The following is a 20,573-nucleotide window of genomic DNA, read 5'->3' on the forward strand; positions in this document are numbered from 1 at the left end:
CATGCTGGAAGCAACTGGGAGTAACTGGGAGTGACAGGGTGCATGCTGGGGGCAACTGGCATAAACTGGGAGTGACTGGGAGTGACCGGGATCATCCTGATGGAAACTGGAACCATCCTGGGGCAAGTGGAAGGAACTGGGTGCAGTGGGTTTCTGTGGCTGGGTTTTGGTAGCGGGGGGGCTACAGGGGTGGCTTCTGTTAGAATCTGCCAGAAGCTTCCCCTGTCCCGTGGAGCCAATGCCAGTGGCTCCAGGATGGAATTCCTGCCGCTGGCCAAGGCTGAGCCAGTCAGGAGTGACAGCAACGCCTCTGGGATAACATATTTAAGAAAAAGAAGGAATTCCAGCCAGGGAAGAGCGAAGTGAGACCATGGGAATAACAACGTAGACCCCAAGGTCAGCGCAGAAGGAGGGGCAGGAGGTGCTCCAGGCACTGGAGCTGAGGCCCTGCAGCCTGTGGGGCAGAGCAGGGTGGGGCAGCTGTGCCCCTGCAGCCCCTGGGGGAGCATCGGGGTGCAGAGACCCCCCTGCAGCCCATGGAGGCTCCCACGCTGGAGCAGGTGGATGCAGGAAGGAGGCTGTGACCCCGTGGCAGGCCCAGGATGGAGCAGGGTCCTGGCAGGGACCTGCAGCCCGTGGAGAGGGAAGCCCAGGCTGGAGCAGGTTTTTCCCAGGTAGGACTCGTGGCGCCTCTCTTGCCGTTACCGACGCCCTCGTTACGCCGTTTGCGTAGGGCTGTGGGCAGCGGCGTTAGGAGGGGTCTGGGATGGACTGGGAGCCCTTAGGAGGGAACTGAGAGCCCTTAGGGAGGGACTGCGACAAAGTGGGAGCCCTTTGGAGAGGACTGGGATGAAGTGGGAAAGGTCCGCGAGCCCTTAGGAAGCCACCGTGGCCCTCCCGTCATTTGCGTAGCGCTGAGGGCAGGGCTCTTGCGCCTTTTGCGTAGCTTTACGTAACTGACGTAACTCCCCCATTGCCATTACTGGCGCCCTCCTTACGCTGTTTGAGTAGGGCTGTGGGCATTGCCGGCCCCCGTTACGCAATTTGCGTAGCGCCGCTCCATTGCCGCCGGCGTCGCCGCTTTACGCCATTTGCGTATCCTTGCGCCGTTTGCGCAGCGCGGCGGGGGCGGGCCCGTGTCCCCGCCTGCTGATGTTTATTTATCGGTGTCCAGGCGCTCGACCCCTCAGCCCCTCACACACCCACGGGCCCCACGGCAGCGCGGGGGAGGATCCCGGGGGTGTCCAAAAGCTCCTCCAAAAGTCAGTTTATGGCTTTGCAGAGGGCTGTCGGGAGTCACCGAGGGGCTGAATGTAAAGAGAAAAATGAAAGCTTTGGGGGGGGGGGGGGGGAATATAACAATTGCATGTCTGTGTTCCCGAGGAGCCGTGGGTGTTTTTAGGCAGCTGCCTGCAGAGGCCATCGCCGTTTCATGAGGCGGCATTAATGCAGCGGGAGGAGACTTGTTGTTCTGTTCACAGAAATTTGGATTTTAAGGTTTTTCTCCTTGGTTTGAAGCTTCTTCATTCTTCCTTCACTCTCTTTCAGAGCAAAGGTTTTAATTTTTAAACTTAAGAGGAAAAAAGTATTAACAACAAGTGAGGAAAACTAGGGGGAAAAGTTCTTCTGAAAGGATTACAATGTGCAAGCAGAATCAGTTCACTTTTGCAGGAGAGAAAAAAATATTAGAGGTGTAAATTGGCTCCAAAAATGCCCCCAGGGGCATAGGGAGGATAATCAGGATGACAGCGTGGCTGAGCAAGTGTGTTCTGCTCTATACCATTGATTTTCTGATGTTTAATACTTCAGCAGGTCCAGGACTTCCAGGACTGTCCTGGTGGCTGTGATCACAAATGACTCATCAGAGCCACTTGAACAAGAAAAGCCTTTCTAAACAAGGGCATTTCTGAGGCTCTTGCTGGTTTTTTTGCCTTCCAGCTGACCATCTTTGACTTCAGGGAGGTTGGTCTCAGGCTCAGGAAGAAGCCGGACAGCCCTCAGGAGACAAAGCTGCCCAAGACTGTCCGGCCCCCAGGCACGAGTGAGAACTCCAGTTCCAAGGTAGCCTTTTCCTGCCCTTTTCCTTGCTGTTTGATGTGACACTTGAAGAGGCTGCGTGCCTTGCCTCCAGCTCATTGAAACCCCTCAGTGTCCGGGTCCTGTTGTCGTTGCAAACTGCTGGTGGTGGTGGAGTTCCTTCTGCTGGGGCAAAGGCAAAACGTGTTCTCCTAGTGAGATGCTGGAGTCCTGACCTGTGCTAAGCCAACACAAATAATTTCTGCTGAAGCTGGTGGGGTTTGCTGGAGTTTAGCTACCATGGCGAAGGCACAATAGCGGGGGAAGGCTGGGGCAGGACACAAGGGCACGAGCTTGCCATTTTCCATTGTCCCACTGAAAGAGCCACCTCTTGCTTTGGTGTTGTCACTGGCAAATGCTGGGAGTCATAGGATTCCCTGCACAGTGGCAGTGCTGGCCTTTGAGGGCTGAGGGCCTGAGGGAATTACTCCCAGTCTAACACAACTCCAGCACTGCTGAGAAAAGAGCTGAACCTTATCCTCATGCAGCACTCACCTTATTTGTCCTATCCCTATCTACTGTGGTACTTTCTTTTTGCCCTTAACCTTCTCTGGTGCTGTTCTCTTCTTACTGGTGTCTAAGCTCTAGAGTCTGGAGTTGTGTGGGCCTCAGTCTCCCTGCCTCAGAGTAAAGGTCACCCAAAAATTGTTTCCTATGGAGTCTGATGTAAATTCTTGAGTTTCACTTACTGCTTGAGTGCTCAGTGAGTGCCCAGAGCTCTGGGACCCCATTAGCACAGGGCTGTGCTGGAGGTAAGCGCTGCCTGGCTTTTTGGAGAAGGAAAGCTGGAGAAACTCCTGCCAAAAGAGCTGCTCAGCTTGAGCCTGCTTGGTGTGGTCCAGCAGCTTTTGATCAGCTCAGAGCAGAGGTGGGTGAACTACTGTTCCCCCAGTGGCAGCTGGGCAGACCTAGTCACCAAGAGCCTGTCCTTCACCAGGGATCAAGAGAGGAGAGTCATTCACGAGCCTTCCTCCCAGCAGCTGAACCTCTCCCTGCTCTCTCTCGCCTCTCCAGTTCTCATCCCCTGACCGGAACAAGACCTTGCTTGAGCCTGTCCCATCCGAGCTGCTGTTTCAGAACTATGTCCTTGGCAAGGTCTGTGAAACGGCCCTGCTTCTGAGGAATAGAGACAAGGTAAGTGCTAGGATGTGGCGCTTTAACACTGTGCTAGAAGAAGAGGAGAGTGGTGTAACCCCCATGGTGTACAGCAGAGCAAGTATCAGCTGTGGCCCATCCAGATTCACCACCCTGGATTTGCAAGATGGTGGGAATTTTCCCGTGCTGAGGATTCTCCCCTGATTTTGGCCGTGCCTTGTTGGTATCTGACATCCAGAGCAATGGGCTCTTGAGGGTTTCCACCTTCACTTGAACCAAGTGTGATTGTTTTGCAATTGCCCACGAAAGCTGAGAAGGAAGAAGTTGAAAAATGTCAGCAATTGTGTTGCCCTGTAAAGAGGAAAACTGAGACCTTTTGAATTTCAGTCAAGGAAAGAGTTTCTCAAATGACTCTTGTGCCAAGAGCAAGCTGGTGGGAATAGACAGCAGGGAGTCCAAATCACCTGGTTTAGAGGTTGTGAGATGGGATTTGGTGCTCAGGGGTTGATACCCTGTGCTAGCAAATGCCTGTTTGCTGTCCCTGTGCCTGTGTTCCCCTGAGGGCAGAAACTGGCAGCAGGGTGGCTGCAGGAATGCCCAGCAGTCTGGCTTGCCTGCACTGGCAGCTGCCTGGCCACAGTCACCAGGCAGCAAGAGCCCCTGGAGAGCTGAGACTGGCTTTTAATAATGAAACCACACTGTCAGTCGGTGCTGCTCATGTTTCTCCAGGCAGAAAATAACCTTTCAAGCCCAGAGTTGACAGGCCCAGCCTGCAGGGCCGTCTGGCTTTCCCTCACTTTGGCAAGCTGACTGCTCCCATCTTCTGCACCAGCCTTTCCTGGCAGTGTCTTGTGCTTCTCCCTTGCTTCTTTACAGCCCATTTCAATTCTCTTTGCCATCTCATTGTGTCGGGGCTTGTCTCTTTCTCTTGCTGTGTTCCTCCTTTTCTCTTCAGTTTCCCAGAAAGGCCAAGGGTCTGGTCTCCTCTGCTGGTGTGCCCATAGGACTGTCTCCCCACAGCTGGACTTCCCCACTCCACCTCAGTCTGTTAGAAGGGAATTTCTTCCTTCCCCCAGGACAATGTGCTGGTTTGCCTTCAGGTAGCACATTCTCCCTCTGGAACAGGGCTGCGTGGCTGTGTGCAGGCAGAAGCAGGCAGATTCTCTGGGCTTGCTGAAATGAGGATGACTTGGTTCAGGTGTTCTATCTCCATACTGCTGGTGCCTGACCTTCCTTCCCAGCAGGCACTGCCCTACTGCCTCTGGCCGAGCCGCTTTGCCCAGGCAGAGGGATCCAAGCTCACCCTTGTGTAGCCTGTGCTTGTACCTCCAGAGCTAAAAGTCTTTTGGGAAATGGGTCAAGGAAGGCTGTCACCAGGGCACACCCAGGCCTCCTCCTGTTTCCATTAGTGGCAAAATCACCATTTTGTGTCTTTCCTGCAGGTTACTCAGCTGGTGAAGGTCACCATGGACAGCTCACCTTATTTCAAGTTGGTTGACCCCAATGGTGTGTGCCATCAGATCCCACCGGGCTCATTTTGCACTGTAAACATCCTTTTCACCCCTGAGGGGAGCAAGGTGAGTTTGGAGGAACGTTCTCTCTAAAGCCAGGGCCTTTGTTGCACACTGGTTATAGCCCAGCCCGTGCTGTGAGGTCGGCTCTGGGCTGGGGGCAGGCAGCCTGGAGCTGGTCACACCTTGGCACGGCGTGGTGCTGCCAGGCCCTGCAGCTGGGCCTAGAGGGCTGTGCTTTCCCTCCGTGCCTATTCTTGAACGTTCACAAGGGAAGAGGCAGATGGAACAGCAGGGAAATGACAGGGAGGGGTGTTGATGTTTAGCCACCTCTGGGTTCAGTGGAAGGGATTAAAATATGGAAAATACCAGAGGAACAAAAAGATGATCCAGAGAGCTTTATTGTTTCCCATTGGGATGGAGCAAAAATGATGCTTTTTCACATGCTCTGTTCTCCAGCCTTTATTAATATGAATTAGTGGTCGTTTTTGGGGTAGGAGAGGTCAATTCATGCCCACAAAGGGTCATAGAAAACACCACTTTTTCTTCTGCCATGAGGATGGCACTCAATGCCCTCAATGCTGTGCCAGTTACTTTTCCTGCAGGATCATTTCCACCAGCTTGTCTGCAGCAGTGAAAGGGAAAAGGTCTCTGTGCCAATCCGAGCCATTGGTGCCCGCCCAGTCTTGGACTTCCCTGACCAGCTGGACTTCTCGTTGTGTCCAGTCAACCACAGCACCCAGCAGACTCTGCTGGTTCACAACACCAGGAACCTGGAAGCCTGTTACAGCCTCAGCACTGAGAGGTAAAGCAGCTCATCTGTCTTAGTGCAAAACACCTTTGGGTGATGGCAGAGTTGGGAAAGAGTATCCCAAAGGAACCAGAGCATCCGAGCTGCTGCACTGCAGCCACAGCTGGAAAGGGGCAGGACGTGTGGGGCCTGCTGTTGCTTCTAGTGTTTTAAGCAGGATGCAAGCCCTGAGCTTTGTCTCTCCCAGATTTCCTGGGGACTGCTGGAACACGTTAGTGGTTGGTCTGCACCCTCCTGAGCACCACCACCTTCTGAAATGGCTGCCTCCCACTGTCAGCCAATAAACCCACTGGGCAGAAGCACCTCTCACCTGAGCTATCCTGAAGCACTAAAGCTCTGATTTTTGTGTCTGTCAGGCAAGAGCTGTTTACCTGGTGACAAAGCCAAATTGCTCCTGTTAAATCCAAGCTGCACCAACACATTTGCCTAATGATTTCCCTTGTTTCTCTGGTGGGCCAGGCAAACAGTTACCAGCCTGGATGACACTCCAGAATCCCAGACTGCATTGCTGGGGAATACACAGAAACCTCCTGTTCAGCTCCCTTGATGTGCTGCTCTTAATGGCACTTCATTTAGCTGGGATTGAATCCTTCAGGCTGTAAACAGGACCCTCCTTTTGGGTATTGTGTCCAGGTCACTGTATTGCTCCAATTTGCAGTTGCACTCCTTCAGAGTTTTCATTGTTCCTTTTCTTCCAGCAGCTTTCATTGAAATGTGGTAAAAGGTGCCCTTTCTTAGGCTAAACCAGGATGTTTACAAGGGGAAAAACAACCCCAAACAACCACACTGCAAATTAAACTCATTATTCTCTGGTCTTCAAGGAGGACTTTATTCTCCTTCTTGATTCCTAGGCTGTAATCTCACAGGACAGGTGAGATGCCATTTGCATCTCTTGAATGAGGTTTAGAAGGGACTGGAAAAGAGATTCCTGAGGCAGTCAGTGTCAAGTTGTGCATGCAAATAGCTCTTAACCCTCTCTGTGCTCTTCCCAAACCATTCTCTGCTGGGACTGCTGGCAGTCGGACCCTTGAGCCTCCACGCAGAGTATGGGGGAGATGAGTTCATTTCATCCAACAGGATTTTCTGAGGGCTGCATCTCCTCCAAAGAGAGTCAGTAGCTGTTTCTGATGCTGTGTGTTTTGTCTGTCTTCTGCTGACTGTGGTTGCTTTGCTCCTCGCTTGCACAAGTCAGCTGAAGTGAACTAGACTGCAAATATCGTCCCCAAACCTCCCCCAAGAGTCCTGATCTCTCCCTTGGTCTTGCAGCCCTTTCACTGTCAGCCCAGCCACGGGAACCCTCGATGTTGGTGAAGCCAAGCAAGTGACAGTGGAATATCACCCGCTGCAGACCGGGCACCATTCCACATCCCTGGCAGTGCACTGCGACAGAGGTGAGTGCTGGGCACTGCAGGTGCACTCACCCCGCGTCCTTCCGAACAGCAGAGCCCTTTCTAAGCAGAATAACGTTAGACTTGCTCTGCAAACTACTTGTAGAACTGTTCCTTTCAAAGCCTCCGTGTGTTTCAGTGCTCAGAAGTGAGCAGAGAAGGGGCCAAGGCTGAGTCTGCCCCTGTCCTGGATGTGCTGTGTTGCTGTGTGCTGGTCCATCCCTGGGGGGACCCTGGTGCCAGCATGGTGTCCTCCATCCTGCACCCCCACCCCAGTCCTCTACCAGCACTCCCCACTGTCCCAGCCACCTGAATTCCCCTCCAGCAGCACCGCCCCGTCCCAGCTTCACCGCAACGAAAAGTGCAAACTAGTTAGTGTTTAGGGGTTTGATAAAGAGGATAAAGCCCTCAAACAGGGATGAGATTTTTGAAATCCTGTTTTGCTGGGAGTTTCTGAGTGGAGGAAGGAGGAACCTTGATTCTCCACTGCAGTGTGGATGTGCAGGGCTGAAGTTGTGTTCCTGGACAGTGCTGCCTGTGACGTGGGAGCTTTCCATCCAACTCTCTCCAATGTCATGTGTCTTTTGCTCACCTCTGTCCCCTAAGCTGCTTCTCTGTTGTCTTGCCACAGACCCTTTTTCTATGTTGTCCTCTACATATACATGTAATTTCTGTCTACGAACATTTTCAGGCCCTCGGGTTCCTGTTGGATGACAAATCGTGACAAATTGTCCCTTATTCCCATTTCCCAGGCCATTCATGCTCTCCCAACCTCTCCCATCTGTCTCCCATTCGATTTCTAGGTCGAAGAACCCCATTCAGTCTTCGTGTAAAAGCTGCTCTGTACTTTTAGTCTGTCTCTCTGCCCTTCTTTCTTTCATTTCAAATGCTTCAGCTTGGTGTTTGAGATCAGAATGATATCAAATATTTCTAGACTGATGTGGCCATGGGTTTGGACAGGGAGCGGGATTGGGAGAGGCAGGAGCCCCGTGGGGTGCCTTCAGGAGCCCCTGGGCTGTGACTGAGGTGGGCTCCTTAGAGTCACCCGAATGAATTTGATGCAGAATTGCCTGGGGTCTGAGTGGGTCACCTGAGCACACCTGACAAATCTCACTGTAAATACTGTCACCTGGGGACAGATGTCTACAAACCCACCCAGAAATCAGGTGCTTAAGGTGGTGTCCAGGACATCCTCACACTGTACCCATGGAGCTGTTGGGATTTGATAAATGTACTGATCCATGGAATTACTTATCCAGCTAAAAGCTGGACACTTTCTTCTGTTACCTGTGGTTTGCTCTGCTCCTTGTAATTCCATCAGCAAGGGAGCTGAGCAAAGACTCCTCTTTGCTTTGTTCCAGGTGAGGATACCCACACCAGACTTCTTGGAAAAGCTAAGGACTTCAACATCGGGCTGGACAAGTACTCTTTGGAACTTGTCAAGCCACAGAACCCCGGCCATCCACAACAGAAGTAACATCACAGCCCGATTCCAGTGGAAGGCTTTTGCTACTGAGGCAGAGGAGTATCCACAGAAGATCAGGTTGGTCTGAAAGATGCAGTGACATGCACTGCCCAAGGGTAAAACTAACCTATGGCCTCAGGGGGTGCTTGTGCTTTTGAGTGCTTTAGGGTGTTAGGAACAAGTAGGTGTTCCTGCAGAGTTTGCAGGGCAGTCACAGCTCGCAGTAAGAAGCGACAAAGTTGTTCAGTTCTCAGCTCCGGAGAGGGGCAGTTTGCCCAGAGACAGGGGGACCAACCAGCAGCACGGGAGGATCATGTGGCCCTGTCCTCCCTTTTGAAGTGCTGTGGCCTCCACCTTGAACAACGTCAGCGACCTCCAGAGCCACCTAATCAGCACATAATGGGGGACACACAGTAGGCCTGCTGGGAAGCCTGTAACTCCAGAGTATCCCAGCAAATGGAGAAATGGGGAGGGACTTGTGCTCCTGGCAAAGGAGATAAAAGAAGCTGCAACCTCCACTGAGTTGAGAGACCTCCCTGAGGTCTGTTCAGTGAACTCTCCCTTTTATTAGAGTAAAGGTTTATTTTTTCAGTTAGCTCCTCTGTCTCCTGACCATTTATGTGAGTTACTTCTGTACAGTCTCTCATCAGCATGGGAGGTGAGAGTGGCAGTGGTTTTGCCATTCCACATACTCAGGTCTTGGTTCAGTGGTTGTCAGGGGTCCACTCTGGGGGTCCTCCGAGGCGAGTGCCCCCTAAATCAGTCGTCCTATTTGTGACCCCGCTTCTTGCACTCGGGCAGGTATTCCCTTGTTATATAACACAAGGCAGTGGAAGGTGGGGGTGCAGAGTATCAGGGCCTTCTGGCACGTCATGGGGAAATTACTGTCTGTTGATGGAGGTTGAGCAGAGGGTTGCCATCTCAGTGGCTGGATGCCCTCCTCATGCCCAGCACTGCAGGTCAGCCCTGGAGAAACATTTCCGAATGCGCTGCACAGGGAACCAGCCATGGCCAGTATTTTTGGGGCAGGGAGCCAGCCATAGCCAGTATTTTTGGGGCAGGGAGCCAGCCATAGCCAATATTTTTGGGGCAGGGAGCCAGCCATAGCCAGTATTTTTGGTGCAGGGAGCCAGCCATGGCCAGTATTTTTGGGGCAGGGAGCCAGCCATAGCCAGTATTTTTGGGGCAGGGAGCCAGCCATAGCCAGTATTTTTGGTGCAGGGAGCCAGCCACAGCCAGTATTTTTGGTGCAGGGAGCCAGCCACAGCCAGTATTTTTGGTGCAGGGAGCCAGCCATAGCCAGTATTTTTGGTGCAGGGAGCCAGCCATAGCCAGTATTTTTGGTGCCGGTGACAGTGTTTGTCCAAGGCTCTGTCTGTGTGCAGCTGGTAATATCCATGACTGTACTTCCTTTATAACTGTGTTTGAATTTGGCTGGGTGAGGGTGCTGTCCTGTTTATACTCCACTGCCTCAATTTGCTCCCTATGGAGCCTTCTACTTGTCCCCCCAGTTGCCACCTGCAGGTTCTCCACGGCCAGGGGACTGGAGTCTGAGGGAGGAACAGTGATCTGCCAGCTGGGAAGCAGCTGTTCCTTTCTCATCTCTTGGTTGTGATCTTAAAACACTGGAATGATTTCTGCTGCAGCTACCAAGTAATGGAGAGATTAACTGTGCCAAAGGTCTGCAGAGAAGGCCAAAAGGAGGAAAACAAGAAGGTGGTTCAAGGCTAGATGTCCCCCTCTCAGGGCCTCTGTTTTCATGCCTACAAAACCTTTAATGTCACTGAAGAGGTGCCATGCCTGAATTCATCAGTTGGCTTTGAAAGTGCTCTGGGATGCTCTGGTGGAAGGCAGTGTAGAGAACAGGGCACACAGGGTTAGCTTATCCCTGCAGGTCCAGAAGGGAAGAAGCCAAGAGTGATGCTGGTAACCTGCAGCTGAGAGCCAGCTTCTTCTCCCCTTGCCAGGGAAGCCCTGCAGGCAGTGGGGGGACTCCTTGATCTTTATCTGCCTCCCCCAAGCAGCTCTGTGGTAGGAAGAGTCAGTTGAGGTCACCGGTGGGTTCTCCCTCAGTTTTGGCAGTGGCTCTGAGCCAGGAGGTTCTCTTGAGGGCTGCTGGCTTTTAAAACCTCTCCTGAGCTTGTAAGTGTGGAGTAAAAGCACCTGCCCTGCGAGCGACCAACCAGTGATCCTCTGAGCCCTTTGGGAGCCCGTGGCTCAGGCTCAGCCCCTTGCTGGGGAGCTGCTGCTGCTCCTCCCTGAGTTATTTGCTGCTTCTGCACTTACACTCAGCTCTGCAAATCAGCGGCTTATTAAATGACGTGCTGCCTTTTTTTCTCCCTGTGGCTGCAGGCTGTGTCACAATCTGTCTCGGCCACCCCAGGAGATAGCAAAGGCTCTTGTGATGAAGCGCTATGAGGAGCTGGACCTTTACGACCGCGAGTTGGAGAAGGAGACAGCAAAGACTGAAGCAGACTCCATGCTCTTCTCAGATGACGTTTTCACCATTGAGCCCTTGGTAAGTGATAGCTGAGAACCTCCTCCTCCTCCCCCTCCCTGAATGAGGTCACTCGGCAGATCCCCACCTCAGCTGTCTCGATGTGCCCCGAGAGAAGACATGGGGTTTCTGGCCAGGCTGGAGAGCTTGTTGCAAAAAGCATTGCTACCCTGTGGGCTCCTGGCAGGCAGCAGGAACCTGCCTAAAGCTGAGCTCTGCTGCAAGGGCTCAACATCAAGGGAGCTTGGTGCGTGTCCTTGCAGTGTCCAGAGGGGTCGGTTACTGTAGGAAGGGGCACAGCTTACACGTGATGTGTGGGGCTTCCCAGAGGGCATTGGAGAACTGTCAGTTCACAGACTGACCTGAAGCGAAAAGGAGGCCAAATTCAGCCCAAGGTCATGGAAATGCCAAGCCCTCCCTGGAACCAGGACTTACAGCATGTCTGAGTCTCCCTTCCAGTGTCATCTGGGAGCCTGGACACAAGACTTGGAAATGGACTTTTTGAGTTCTTTTGCACACAGGGACAGAAAATCTTTTTCTGTTTCTGCAAGCAAACCCCCATGTCCTTCCATCAACCAGAGCCCTGAGTATGAGTATTGGCACAGCGTGAGATGAGGAATCCCTGCTGCCTGCGCAGTGCAAAATCCCTCCTCGTCTTGGAGTAAACCCTACAAGAATCCCAGCCTCTGCTTTCTTTTAAAAAAAGTGAAACTAAGTTTTTTCTTTCCAAGGAAGGGGATCATGTTCTCTTCTTGGTGACTCCTATAGCCCATCTAAGGCCAAGAGCCACCAGTGTCAGCACAACAGCAGTTTCACACCACTGTAGCTTACAGCAGCACGATGTGACCAAGCGCTTGTGTCAGAGTAGGAATATTGTAGCGTGGGAGCTGATCAGCTGAGCATTAAGAGCATCCTGCGGTTGTGTTGAGCTGGTTTGGGAGTGTTGTTCACTCCTTGCTCTAAGTAAAGGCTTACAGATTGAAAAGAAGAAATGTGATACTGGAAGGTAAATGGTTTGCTGTCTCTTTCTGCTTTAGGAGGGAGAGGTTGGGCCACATTGTTCAGCTGAAATCAAGGTGTTCTTTAAACCCCGAGAAGCCCAAGTCTACAGAAAAGTGGCCTACTGTTCCATCTCAGGTACGGCTCCTTCTCCTCTTTCTCTTACCCACACACAGTGAAGGGGAGGTGCAAATACTCTTCCAGCCCACTGAGCTCCTGTGGAAGTGCTGGGAAGGGTCCAAGGTCATCAGGGCAGTGCTGGCTCATGTCCACTGTCCCTGCAGCTTCCTGGTGGTCTCCCATGCAAGGCCAGGGCTCAGGACACTGATCCCAGAACAGTCCAAGCAGTGCATGGATAAGCTTTCATGCCACGGGTTTGCCAGTATTTCCTCAAAGGCCAAAGAGCTACACAGCAGAACAGCTTTAGGGAACAGGCACTAAGCCCCTCTAGAGCACTGACCTCCAGGATGGCTCCTCATGGATCCATCATCAGGCAGTAGGAGCTGAGGTAGAAATGTGCTCCCTGAGCCCGGATCACCTCCCACTGCCCAGACAACAGCAGACCAGAGGTGGCTGAGCCCTGCTGAGCCCAGGCTGTCTGCAGAAGGACCACCCCTGGCCAGCACCTGCTTCTCTCCCTGTGTGGGAATTGTCACCTTCTGGCTCTCAGGCTGAAGTGTGTCCAGGTGGTGGCCACTGGGCTTGCTGTGCTCAGCTTCCAGGAGTGCTGTCAAGTCCTTTTCTGGGAGCAGTTATCATTACCCCCCACCCCGAGGTGGTGGCTTTGCTGTGCCCGCACAGGGGAGGGAACACTCACAGAGCACAGTGTGGTTCAGGTTCCCCTGTCCTTCCTCTCTGTCTCTGCATGGTGCTGCTTAGTGTTTTTCACCTTAAAGTGGGAGATGGCTGCCAGGTTTCCATCCAGGGAATACTCTGGGTTTGCCCATCTACGAGAAAGAGGTGGGAGGCCCATGGTCCTCCAGCAGCCAGGCTCCTGTTCTGGAGGGTGCTGCAATCCCCTAACCCAGCCACCCTGTTGCTTTCCTTCCTGCTCCAAGCTGATAGATACAAATGTCATGAAACAGCTTTTTATTTAGACAGTAATTGTGCAGGGATAACTCAACAAATGCCATCTACAGTAATTACTCAGGGCTCATGCTAACAAACTCTCTTCTTGCCCACCAACTGCTGTCGTTAGAGCTGTGGAAGGAAAGCATGGATTTAAAAAGTTGCTCCCAAGGCATTCCTTGTGATGTGTGAAACTGTGCATCTCTGTTTGTTGACGTGGTCAGATGAGAATCGTGTTCCAAGCCAGTCACCGAACACGGGGACATTCTGTCAACAAGATGCTGAGTGTCAGAAAGCAGCAGAAGCTGAAGGCTTTGGCAACAAAGCCCTGTGCTGTTGGGCCACCGCCCCCCAATTTAGTTGGAAGCCAGGCAGCAATGTCCAACTCTTTGCAAGCTTTGTCCCTTCACTGAATGGGTTTCAAAGCTCCTCCAAGTGTGTAAGAAGGAAATCACAGAATCATAGAATGATAAGGGGTTGGAATGGCCCTTAAAGATCACCTAATCCCCAACCCCCCTGCCATGGGCAGGGACACCTTCCACTAGCCCAGGTTGCTCAGAGCCCCGTCCAACCTGACCTTGAACACTGCCAGGGACAGGGCAGCCACAACCTCCCTGGGCAACCTGTGCTAGGTTCTCACCACCCTCCCAGGGAAGAATTTCTTTTGTATATCTAACCTATCACTGCAGAAATCATGTTTTAAACTTGGCATCGCTTTTTCAGGGTGCAAACTGGTGGCTAAACGGGAAACAAGCCCGGGGGGTGGGTTAGAAATTGGAAGGAGCTGGTCTCACCCATCTCAGAGTCAGGGACTAGCACTGAGGCAGCCTGGAAAAAACAGGATAAGAGAGTAAGAATTACTCTACTGAAATGGAAATCTCTCCCCAGGCCGTGAGACCAGGCTGCCCCTGCGACTCACAAGGGAAGGCCTCGAGCCCTGCCTCCAACTCAGCTCTGAGGAACTGGACATGGGGAAAGTTTTGGTTGGAGAAGCCTACAGCTACGAGGTGAGCAGCAGGGGCTGGGGTGGATCCTGATGGCTCCTGGGGCAGAGGGGAGCCTGGTGGACCTGTGGAATTTCTGGCAACTTGGGCAGTTGTGAGCAGGGAATATTTGACATACTAGTCAAATCTGGGGGGTTTCACAGAATCTGGATCCTTTTCTGGGGTCTGAAAGGTGTTGTCTGTTGTTCATGAAGCCCCAATTCCTGCTTTTTGACAACCGCCCTTGGAGATCAGCTGGGATGCTTTCTGCAAAACAACCCCTCAACACATGAAAGCAACACTGGGTCAAAAAGCTGAAGTGTTCAGAGGCTTCTGTTCCAGCCTCAGACTGGGCCACAGGAGCATCCCACACTGCACCCCCGACCTCAGAGCCAGGGCTGCCCCTTGTGACCTTCTGGCTGGGCCAGATGGTGCTGCCTGAGTCACCCAGCAGGATGAGCACACAGACCGTGCCTCGTGCCCCTGACAGGGATCCTTTTTCTTCCCCTGCTTGTTAGACCATGGTCTTCCAGTGCCACCTCCTGCTGCCAGCACATGGTGCTTTCCTCAGTGTGTGGTGAGGGCAACAGTCTCCTCTGCAGCCTTTTCCCCTTCTCTGGACAGGTACAAGGCACAGAACTGCCCCGGCAACAGCGAAAAGTTAACCATCCTCAACGACTCCCCCATGGAGGCAGAGGTGCATTTCTCCTTTGAGAATGACAGCAAAGGAGAGACGTTCCTTTTGGACCCTCCCAGCATGAGGCTGCAGCCCAAAGAGAAGCAGGTAGGAGGTGAGCAGGTAGGGCAGGCACCGCAGAAGTGCCGTTCCTCCTGCTCACAGAGGGCTCTTTGTATTTCTGTTTGTGGGGACGGGTTCAGAAGCTGAGTGTTTGGGCGTACCCGACTTCTGCTGGCCTCCTGGAAGACAGTCTCGTCTGCTGGATCAAGGACAACCCAGAGCCAGTGGTCTTCCGACTGTGCTGCCAAGGGGTGCAAGTGAAGCTGAGGGTCAGCCCCCAGGAGCTGCATTTCAACAAGATACTTCTGCACAGGTCAGTCATCCCACGGCTGAGGGCACTCCAAGGCTTGTGACAAAGAGAAGAGGTTTGACTCTGGTTCCAGAGGCTCAGATGGAGCTGCTTTGAGCCGCATTCAGTGGCCAGGCTGGTGTGACCACCCAGCACTGACGCTGAGTGTCTTCCTGTCTCTGCAGGACTGACACCCAGACCCTGGTCCTAAGAAACGACAGCCCACTGCCCATGGCATGGCATCTCAGTGGGCTGGACGACCTTGGAGATGAGTTCTCTGCATCGCAAGGCAGGGGCATCGTTGGGCCTCGCACAGACTTTGAGGTGAAGCTGAATTTCAAGGCTGAGAAGATTGGCATCACAAATAAGATGATCCAACTAGAGGTGAGAGGGGCTTGGGCCTTCCTGGCGGAGCAGGGCAGAGCAAACAGCCGTGTGCTCTTAGGGACAGAGTCAGGGAGAGCTGCACCTGACAGACACGGGGGACATTAATGCTTTCGCCGAGTTCGGAGAGAGACACAGGCACTGTGATGCCAATGAGTGCCTTTTTCCAAGAGGCAGGCAGGAGGCACAAGAGGGGGGGTAAGTTGCCAAAGCTGCCTCCCGAGCCTCTGCAGGGCTTGAAGCAGAAGGACCCCGGAGAAGAGCTCAGCTTCAAAGCTCCCATGCTTTGGACACTTTGTCCTCACCTCCATGAACCCATTTGCTTCCCCAGGCCCTGGGAACTGCTCCTGTGCTCCTCCTGTGCTGCCGAGGGCACCCAGAGAGCCTGCTCTGCCTGAGAAACAGCGTAACTAGCTGGGAATGTGATGGCTGTGCTGGTCTGGGCACATGTAAGAGGCAAACAACCTGGTGACCCTGGGCCTGGTGCCCCTGGGCCTGGCAGTGGGTGCCCAGGGTGGGTTTGGCAGAGCCGCACTGCTCTGGCCTATCTTGACCCAGGTCTGGAACGATCTTGTCCCTCCTGTTTCCCCTCACACCCTCCCGAGATGACTCAGGGCTTGCTGGTGTCAGCGTGGCCAGACAGTCAGAACTGGAGCCTTCTGACAGCTCCAGGGAACCTGAGACCATCAGCCCCAACACAGCCAGCCTGGCGCTACCAGGGCTGTCTCCCGGTTCTCCAGCACTGGAGACCGTCAGCCCCAGCCCCAGCGCCCAGCTGCCATCTCCTGGATCTTCAGCACCACAGACCAGCAACCTCCATAGCACCCAACAGGCAACATCAGAGGAGACTCTGGAATCCCCCTCCCAGGAGACGAGCAGCTCCAGCCCTGACAGTCAGGTAACATCGGGGTCGTGTCAGTGTTTCCTGCCTCGGAACCAGTGGAGGAGCACCTTGGAAGCGACCTCGGTGTTCCGAGGACAGACGCCCTGCTGACATCACCATGGCAGACAGACACGAGCAAGCCCCCGAAGAAAGGGAGCAAGCCCCCGAAGAGAGACAGGAAGCCCCTGAACAGAGAGAGGACCAAGCCCCCGAAGACAGGCAGGAAGCCCCCGAAGACAGGGAGCCCGGTGAGAGCAAAGTGCCCCTCCCGCAGCCTGGCAGAGGGACTGTCAGGGTGGGCAGCACAGGTGCCATGCCCGGGGCCACTGTCTCTCTCCCTCCAGCATGCGTGCTGTGTCAGCGATCAGAGGCTGACCCGGACATCTTGTGCGGAAAAACTCCAGATAAATGGGCTCTGTGTCCACAAGCTCTGGTGACCCTGGGCCTGGCAGTGGGTGCCCAGGGTGGGTTTGGCAGAGCCGCACTGCTCTGGCCTATCTTGACCCAGGTCTGGAACGATCTTGTCCCTCCTGTTTCCCCTCACACCCTCCCGAGATGACTCAGGGCTTGCTGGTGTCAGTGTGGCCAGACAGTCAGGACTGGAGCCTTCTGACAGCTCCAGGGAACGTGAGACCATCAGCCCCAACACAGGCAGCCTGGCGCTATCAGGGCTGTCTCCCGGTTCTCCAGGACTGGAGACCATCAGCCCCAGCCCCAGCGCCCAGCTGCCATCTCCTGGATCTTCAGCACCACAGACCAGCAACCTCCATACCACCCAACAGGCAACATCAGAGGAGACTCTGGAATCCCCCTCCCAGGAGACGAGCAGCTCCAGCCCTGACAGTCAGGTAACATCGGGGTCGTCCCACAGCAGCTTCCCAGAAACTGAGGACAGCAGCTGCTTCAGCAGTCGGGGGCCTGACCGACAGCAAAACCACTCCCGCCGGCAACGTCGGGCCCAAATTCCACACCTTTGGTCCAGAAGTCCCCAGGACAGGACCCATGTGCCAGCACCAAGTCCTGGGAGGCGCAGGCCCAGGCAGAGACACTCAAGGACATTCCGCAGGCGAAACCGCTCCCGCCTGCAACGTCAGACCCCAAATCCATCCGGCCGGTGCAGAAGTCCCCATGACAGGAAGTGCACGCCAGCACCAAGTGCTGGGAGGCGAAACCCAAGGGAAACAGCGGCCAGGACTTGCTAAAGACAACACCACTCCCGCCAGCAGCGTCGGACCCGGAACTCATGCAGAACATTCCGAAGTCGCCATGAGAGAAGCCGTGTTAGAGCACCCAGTGCTGGGAGCCCCACTCACCGCTCAGACGGTGAGACAGGGACCCACCACTGACATGTCCCACATCAGACAGAGAGGAGGAGGCCCCCAAAGGGAGGGAGCCAGGTAAGAAGCAAAGCACCTGGTAACCCTGGGCCTGGTGCCCCTGGGCCTGGCAGTGGGTGCCCAGGGTGGGTTTGGCAGAGCCGCACTGCTCTGGCCTATCCTGGCTGGGCCTGGGGTGGCCTTGACATTCCTGCTTCCCCTCACAGCCTCCTGAGATGACTCAGAGCTTGCTGGCCCCAGCATGGCCTGACTGTCAGGACTGGAGCCTTCTGACAGCTCCAGGGAACGTGAGACCATCAGCCCCAACACAGGCAGCCTGGCCCTACCAGGGCTGTCTCCCGGTTCTCCAGCACTGGAGACCGTCAGCCCCAGCCCCAGCGCCCAGCTGCCATCTCCTGGATCTTCAGCACCACAGACCAGCAACCTCCACACCACCCAACAGGCAACATCGGAGGAGACTCTGGAATCCCCCTCCCAGGAGACGAGCAGCTCCAGCCCTGACAGTCAGGTAACATCGGGGTCGTGTCAGTGTTTCCTGCCTCGGAACCAGTGGAGGAGCAACTTGGAAGCGACCTCGGTGTTCCGAGGACAGACGCCCTGCTGACATCACCATGGCAGACAGACACGAGCAAGCCCCCGAAGAAAGGGAGCAAGCCCCCGAAGAGAGACAGGAAGCCCCTGAACAGAGAGAGGACCAAGCCCCCGAAGACAGGCAGGAAGCCCCCGAAGACAGGGAGCCAGGTGAGAGCAAAGTGCCCCTCCCGCAGCCTGGCAGAGGGGCTGTCAGGGTGGGCAGCACAGGTGCCATGCCCGGGGCCACTGTCTCTCTCCCTCCAGCATGCGTGCTGTGTCAGCGATCAGAGGCTGACCCGGACATCTTGTGCGGAAAAACTCCTGATAAATGGGCTCTGTGTCCACAAGCTCTGCCTGGTGAGTTGCTCTGCAGGCTCCCTCCACTTTTTGACAGGCAGTCCCTGCCACTCTTTCCTCATCAGTGAGTGTCCTTTTCCTGCAGTTTTTTGTCAGCAACTCTCCTGACATCCCGGTTCAGCGACTAGAAGACTGGAATATTGGTGCAAGGGAGATCCCAGATATAGTCTCCCAGGTGGCTCAGCAGGTGAGAGCCTGACAAGAGCAGGGAGATTTGGGCAAGGCAAGGTTTGCTGGAGCTCAGCCCAGACCCCAAGCAAGAAAGCCCAGCCCTTCCAACCAGCTCTGGCACAAGGAGGAGGCCCTGAGGCTGCTGCTGATGGGGCTGCTCTGCTCTTTCCAGAGCTGCTGCATCTGTGGCCAGAGTGGGGCCAACATCCCCTGCTGTGATGGCACAGTGGGAAGGCAGGGACACCCTGCACCTGCCCAATACCAGGACAGAGGGAGCTCATCAGTTTTCTTTTCCCATCAGGCCACCATCATGGGAGGGCTTTAATGCATTGGCCGAGCTAGAAGAGACACACAGGCACTGCCTCCTTTGTCCAGGAGGCAGGCAGGAGGCAGAAAAGGAGGGGTAAGTTGCCAAAGCTGCACCCCAGGGCTCTGCAGGGCTTGAAGCAGAAGGACCCAGGAGAAGAGCTCAGCACCTCCATGAACTACTTTGCTTCCCCAGGCCCTGGGAACTGCTCCTGTGCTCCTCCTGTGCTGCCGAGGGCACCCACAGACACTGCTCTGGCCTGGAGACAGCAGAACCAGATGGGAATGTGATGGCTGTGCACTCCCGGGCACAGGTAAAAGGCAAAGCACCCTGGTGATCCTGGCAGCTGGTGCCCCTGGGCCTGGCAATGGGTGTCCAGGGTTGGCTTGGCTGAGCTTGTCTGCTCCAGGAGGGCTGGAGGTACTGCTCTGGGAGGGACCCCACGGGAGCAGGGGAAGGACTCCAACTCCTCTCCCTGAGCAGCGGCAGAAACAACAACTGACCGTGACCCTTATTCCCATCCCCTCCCGTCTCCCTGCTGGGGGGGAGGAGGGAGAACAAGGAAGGAAAGGTGGCGGAAGGTGTTTTTAAGACTGTTTTATTTCTCACTCTTTGTCTCTTATCCTGTTAGTAATAAATATAAGTACTATCCCCACTTGGAGTCTTGTTTTGCCCGTGAAGGTGATCAGTCACTGACCTCTCCCAGCTCTTATCTCTACTCAGGAATTCTTAGCTGTTTTTTTTCTCTGTCCTCTGTCCAGTTGCAGAAGGAGAGTGAGAGTGGCTTTATTGGGTACCTGGTGTCTGGCCAGGGTCAACCCACTACAAGAATATAAAAAGAAGTAATTTTTTTGGTCTTGTTCTGATGCAGTTAAGGAGCTGGAAAACCAAGACTGGTGCAGGGAGGTCCAAAGCATGGCTTTGGGTCTGGATGATGGAGACATCACATTTAGAGGGAGACAGACTCTGCCATTGCTTTCCTAGACTTTGTCCCACCTTAATGGTGTTTTTCCACCCACAGCAGCATTGCTGGGAGATGTTGCAGTGGCACATCCCCCCTTCTCTGCCAGGGCAGCATCTTGGCCCTTCCCACCCCACCATGGATTTTCCATTCCTGTGGCAGGGACTTGTCCCCACCTGATATCCGAATGGGAAATGCAACTCCTGGGGGTGGCTTTCATGGTTCCACCACAGGCTGGCACAGATTCTGATCCAGCTTTGAGAAATTGTGTGGTCTACGTGTTCTGGATAAAGCTGTCCCACCTTTGCACGTTATGACCCAAGAGAGTTTCGGTGGCCAGTTTGTGTATCAAAAGCACTCAGTACTAAAATGTACCAAGTTGCACCTGTGGACAAATCTGCACGAGCTCAATGCCCTGCGTACCCACACAGGCTTTTCTGTCTCGAATCCTGCTCATTGCGTGCCTGAGACTGGATTTATTTCAGCAGCTAAATGGTTCACTGGAGGACTAATTGGCTCTGAGAGCTCCAGTCCTTTGCGACAGATTATTAACCCTTCTCCCTTCATTATAAAAACATGAACTGTAGAGAAACCAAATACCACAGGGCCCCTGCACCGAGCCCGTCAGTGCTCCCGGCTCGGTGTTCAGCACAGAAAGTCCCTTTTATAGTTGGGAAGC

The 20,573-nt window shown here is 54.2% G+C and overlaps 2 long non-coding RNA genes across 2 annotated transcripts; both read left to right on the top strand.

Annotated features, from left to right (window-relative positions):
• The first annotated feature begins 4,716 nt into the window (after nucleotides 1-4,716).
• LOC135406150 (uncharacterized) lies at nucleotides 4,717-10,797 on the top strand. The gene is made up of 5 exons (XR_010426169.1): nucleotides 4,717-4,748; nucleotides 5,273-5,487; nucleotides 6,760-6,884; nucleotides 8,243-8,424; nucleotides 10,699-10,797. It is a non-coding gene; the product is annotated as an uncharacterized LOC135406150 (long non-coding RNA).
• Nucleotides 10,798-10,815: 18 nt separating this feature from the next.
• LOC135406209 (uncharacterized) lies at nucleotides 10,816-13,822 on the top strand. The gene is made up of 3 exons (XR_010426227.1): nucleotides 10,816-10,864; nucleotides 11,881-11,980; nucleotides 13,799-13,822. It is a non-coding gene; the product is annotated as an uncharacterized LOC135406209 (long non-coding RNA).
• The last annotated feature ends 6,751 nt before the right edge of the window (nucleotides 13,823-20,573 follow it).

Source organism: Pseudopipra pipra, chromosome W, assembly GCF_036250125.1.
Source record: "Pseudopipra pipra isolate bDixPip1 chromosome W, bDixPip1.hap1, whole genome shotgun sequence".
Taxonomy (NCBI): Eukaryota; Metazoa; Chordata; class Aves; order Passeriformes; family Pipridae; genus Pseudopipra; species Pseudopipra pipra.